Source organism: Natrix helvetica, assembly GCF_964273705.1.
Source record: "Natrix helvetica genome assembly, chromosome: 1".
Taxonomy (NCBI): domain Eukaryota; kingdom Metazoa; phylum Chordata; class Lepidosauria; order Squamata; family Natricidae; genus Natrix; species Natrix helvetica.
In genome coordinates, this window is record NC_138548.1 from 1,094,618 (window position 1) to 1,100,617 (window position 6,000).

Below are 6,000 nucleotides of genomic sequence, written 5' to 3' on the forward strand. Positions count from 1 at the left end.
AATTGTGGAACAACATATACAGGAAGGAATGGATAAAAGTTAAAAGTTCCCCTCACACATATGTTCTAGTTGTTCCTGAATCCAGGGGGTGGGGCTCATCTCTGTTTCAAAGCTGAAGAGCCAGCACTGTCTGAAGACATCTCCATGGTCAGGTGGTTCCTATTTTTCTACTTGCATTTTTTATGTGCTTTCAAACTGCTACATTGGCAGAAGCTGGGACAAGTAACTGGAACTCACTCCGTTACATGGCACTAGGGAATCAAACCGCCAAACTGCCGACCTTCCTGATCGACAAGCTCAGAATCTTAGCCACTGAGCCACCGCCTCCCTACTAGGAAGGAATGGATACTGACCATAAATCAGATTCGATCAACCCCGAACATCAGATACAATTAAACAGAAAGAAATGGAGGGAGCAGCTGCACAGGATTTGAAACATGATTCAGAGATGGGGGGAATGGGGATTTTGCAGTATCCTTCCCCTAGAGTGGGGAGGGAATGGGGATTTTAATAATCACATGCTTTGTTCTATTTTTAATGATTTTGCTGTATTTAGTCAAATGTCCCTGTTGTTTGAGTGTGTCATTAATGTTTCAAATAAGTATTTCAAACCAATCATTCTGACTGGTTTAGGATTTCCTAAAGACAGGATTTGCTCAATACTATTCTTCAGTCCCCATCCTTTGTGGTTAGAATGAGTATTAACTTTCCTTGACTGACAAGCATAATACCCAATCCTCACCAAACCAGACTAAATCCTGCCTTTGCAGTGTCCCTAAGAGATGACATATGCCTTCTTCTTCTTCTTCTTCTTCTTCTTCTTCTTCTTCTTCTTCTTCTTCTTCTTCTTCTTCTTCTTCTTCTTCTTTTTCTTCCTCTTCCTCTTCCTCTTCCTCTTCCTCTTCTTCCTCCTCCTCCTCCTCCATCATGTGGTCTTCATGCCATCAAGCAGGTTATTTTACTGGACCACCTATCAATCAATCAGAATAGAGCTGGAAGGGACCTTCTAGTCCATGCCTCTGCTCAAACAGGAGACCTTATATATTTTAAAATATTTATTCAACTGCCCAAGTGACCTATGTGTGAGTTGGGTGGCTACATAAATTTGTTTAATTATTAATTATCCACATCTTTGATATCAATGTATGTTACTCAGATGATCATTGGCACTTTACCAGAGACAACTGACAAAAAGTCCCAATCCAAGTAAAATTTCCCATTCCCAGGACAAATCAGATATTCTTGTGCCTCATTATATTTTCTCTACAATTAAGATGGGGCTTCAATAGAATAATGTAGCATTTGGGAAAAAAGATACAAACCAATAGACCAGCCCCAGAGGCCAAGATGGAGAAGATCTCCACGGCCACCATGGACTTCCCTTTGGTACTCAAGTAGGTGGGGAGGAAGGAGATCCAAACACTGCAAAAGACCAGCATGCTAAAAGTAATGAACTTGGCCTCATTAAAGCTGTCAGGCAATTTCCTAGCCAAAAAGGCCACCATGAAACTGATGAGAGCCAGGAAACCCAGGTAGGTGAGGACAGTGTAAAACATCAAAGCCGAGCCTTCATTACATTCTAAGATGGCTTCTCCTACTAAGGAGTGGAAATCGAAATTGGGAAATGGGGGAGAGGTTACCAGCCAGGTAATACAAAAAATTGCTTGGACCAGGGGACCGACTGAGACAATGGAGTTGGTCAAGGGTTTTCCTAAGAGTTTCCTTGTCTTGTTCCCTGGTTTGGTGGCCATGAAGGCCAGGACCACCATGACAGTTTTTGCCAAGACAGAGGAAACTGCCAGGGAAAAGAGAATGGCAAAGGTAATTTGACGGATGAGACAGGTGATCTTCCCTGGTTGACCAATGAAGAGGAAGGAGCAGAGGAAGCAGAACAAGAGGGATACCAGGATGCTGTAGGTGAGATCTTGGTTGTTGGCCTTGACAATTGGTGTGTTGTGATTCTTACAGAAAATCACTAGAACAGTCAATGTGATCACAGAGAAAAAAAGAGCGAGACAAGTTAAAGCGTATCCCAGAGTGTCTTGATAGGCAAGGAAGTGGATCTTCTTGTCAAAGCATTGGTCTTTGTCCTTGTTGGGATATTGGTCTTCTGGGCACGGGTCACAGTGAGCTGCATCTGAAATCAAGAATCAGTGTGAATTTCATGGTGAATCAACAAAGGCAAATAATCCCATCCATAAAACAGACCTGTTCTCTGGCTCAACATCTCTGCTTCATGCTTCAAATACACTCATTCAAACTTTTTTTCATTTAGGGAAGGGTCCTACAGATATAGATTGATGAATCTGCCCTATCTCCAACAAGTCTATACATTTCCTGGGAGATCGAATGTTCTGATAGAAGAGGCTGGTCCTTAATAAAAATTAAAGCTTGAATTTTACATCCCATTCTTTCAAAAAAAAGATTGAGAGCTAGTTTTCATGATGGGATGTAAAAGTAGGAGTAGAAAGGACTGTGGGGTAGTAAAGTTTAGATTTAGATGAATAGAGAGGGTCTGGTGAAAAGTATGAATATATTGAAGTATGTAAATCCTACAAAACTGATGCCGAAATATTTTTCCACTGAATGGTTTCCTTGATCCCGGAAGATCAACATTTGAATGTCCTACCTGTCTGGTTAGAAATGGTCCCTTCTGGACAAGGGACACATTGGTAGCAGCAAACCTGCTCACCCTCTGGAACTCTTCTCCTCTCTCCTGCCTGGCACCTCTTCATGCCACACCTGGCAAAGGGCACTTTCTGAAAAGAGAAGAGAGGGGTACTGTAGGTGGCTTCAGCAATGAGTATTCTTTATTTATTCATTTGTACATTTCTCTTTCCATCTTTAGAATGTCTTTAAAAGAAATGGTTTAACAGAGAACAGGATAAGCTCCAGGGGGAGTCAGGCCAGTGTTCACTTACCCTGACATCTATTGGAAGACTAATTCCACAGCAAGTGAGAACTCAAAGATGTTCCTGACCAACCTAGCTGACAAATTTGTTGTCTAAAAGGTAGAGGAGGGAACTAGAAGGACAGTCATACTGGACTTAACTCTTACAAACAGGGAAGAAGTGATAGAGAGAGATGAAACTGCAGGAACCTTCAGTGAGAGTGACCATGTCATACCAGAATTCAACATAACACAAACACTAGCAATAGAACATAATGTTATCAAAGTCTTAGATTTCAAAAGAGCCAATTTTAACAAACTCAGAGAAATCTTTGGAAAGATTCCTTGGAGAAAAATCCTAAATGAGAAAACAACCCAAGAAGCTTGGGAAACTCTGAAAAATATGGTCATAAAAGCCCAATCCAGTGCAATACCACTGAGAAAGAAAAACAAGAAATCCAAGAAGAAAACAGTATGGCTGCAGAAAGATCTCTTTGTCTTGAAAGACAAAAAGGGCAAGTACAAGGAATGGAAAGAGGGACACATAACTAAGGCAGAATATTAGCAGGTAGGCAGAATCTGCAAAGTCAAAGTAAAAAAAGCTCAGAATTTTGCAACAAAAATCAAAGATAACAACTTGCTTCCAGAAGTTGGGAATGCTCCAACACTGGAAGTTTTAAAGAAGATGTTGGATAACCATTTGTCTTAAGTGTTGTAGGCTTTCCTGCCTAAGCAGGGGGTTGGACTAGAAGACCCCTCCAAGGTCCCTTCCAACTCTGTTATTCTATAATAAATAGAGTTTTTCCCAACATATGAATAACAAGGGAAAAAAATCAAGGAATCATTCAGTCCACTAAAGAGAGAAGATGGCAAGGAAGTAACAGGCAACAGAGAGAAAGCAGATCTGCTTAACTCATTCTTTGCATTTGTCTTCACACAAAAAGAAACTATAGCCTAAACTACCAAAACCATAAATGTAAAAGACAGGCTAGAAATAAAAGTTAAAATAGGCAAAATAATTAGTAAGAGATCATCTGTCTAATCTTGATTAATACAAATCACTGGGACATGACGGGTTACATCTCAGAGCTCTAAAGAAGCTGGCAGAAGTCATCTCGGTATGTATCATATCTTTCAAAAATCCTGGAGCAAAGGAGAACTACCAGAGGACTGGAAAAGAGCTGATGTGGTTCCTATCTTCAAAAAAAAAAAGGGGGGGGGAACCAGCCCAGGAGACTATAGACCAATCAATACCCAGGAAGATACTTGAACAGATAATAATAAAACAGATCTGCCAAAATCTAGAAATGAGTAAAGTAATAATTAGCAGTCAGCATGGGTTTGTTAAAAACAGATCATGCCAAACCAATCTTATTTCATTTTTCAACATAGTGATTAAATTAGTAGACCAGAAAATATGGTGGACATAATATACTTAGACATCAGCAAGGCATTCGACAAAGTAGACCACAACATACTTCTTGGTAAGCTAGAAAAAGTGGGATAGCAGGCATCGCGATCAGATTGATTTGTAACTGGCTGACAAACCATACTCAATGAGTAGTCCTTAATGAATCTATGTCTACATTGGGGGGTGGGGGGAATAAGCAATGGAGTACCACAAAGTTCCATCTTAGGCCCAGGACTCTTCAATATCTTCATAAACAACTTAGATATGGGAATACAAGGGGAACTTACCAAATTTGCAGATGATACTAAGCTGACAGGAATAGCAACTTCCTAGATAAGCTCAAGATCCAGATGAATCTTGGCAGACATGAACATTTGGTCCTTTCTAACAAAATGAAATTCAATGTAGAGAAAAGTAAAGTCTTACACTTAGGCAAGAAAAACCAAAAGGACACATATAGATTAGGTGAAACCAGGCTTAATAGCAGAAACTGTGAGATGGATCTTGGCATTTTACAGGACAATCAGTTAAATGTGCAGCAGCAGTCAAAAAAGCCAACACAATCCTAAGTTGCATTAACAGAGGCACACAATCCAAATCAAGTGAGGTATTAATACCACTCTATAAAGCTTTAGCAAGACCACACCTAGAGTCCTGCATCCAGTTTTGGTCACCACACTATAAAAAAGAGCTAAAACCTACAGTGAACGGTAGCAGGAACTAGACATGGCTAGTCTAATGAAGAGAAGTACAAGGGGAAATGTGATGTAAGTCTTCCAATAATTGAGAGGCTGACACACAGAGAGGAGTTAGGGGGTCAAGACATTTTCCGAGGCACCTGAAGGCCAAGACAAGGAATTATGGATGGAAACTGACCAAGGAGAGATTCAACCTGGAAATAAGGAGGAATTATCTGACAGTGAAAGCAATCAACCAATGGAACAGAAGTTGTCTTCAGAAGTTGTGGGAGCTTCATCACTGGAAGCTTTCAAGAAGAGACTGGACAGCCATCTGTCAGAAATATTGCCATCTCTTGGGAGAAGGTTGGACTAGATAACCTATAATGTCCCTTCCAACTCTGTTTACCTGATTGTCTGACCTTAAAATGCAAAGCAAGATGTGACATGGAGCTATAGCTTTTCTAAAATAAAGACTTGTGAGGATCCAACTGAATGGGAATGATCCATGGACATCATTCTTGCCTGCTTTAAAGGGTCCTGGGTTTGAAGCAGGAGGTCTTCCCAATATTGCCCCATCTTGGACTTTGCAGGAGTCAAATTTCAAATGTGTTAAACTCAAAAGCAGTTTATTCATCAAATCCCTGAATTTAACTGTTTCCCAGTGAAAAGGGTGCTATGCATCCCCTGGAGTGAATGAATCCTTTGCTGAATTTATAAGTTTTCCTTCAACTTACCTGTGTGGCCCAGGTGATCGCATCTGAGTTGATGGTGAAATCTTGTCCTGGGGAAGCTATTTGACCAACTTTCCTGGGGACAAAAGATTCATTGTGGAGGAAAATCCAGTTGATAAGATCATAATGAGAAGAAACCAATCCACTTTCTGAGAAGGAGACTTCCTCCCCAACACTGTTGTTGAAGTGGATGTTCTTCAGATAGGGAAGAATCTGAAAGAAAAGACACCCAGATTAATTGGCTGAAACCACACTTGAGACATCCTGGTTTCTATCATAATGTGATGG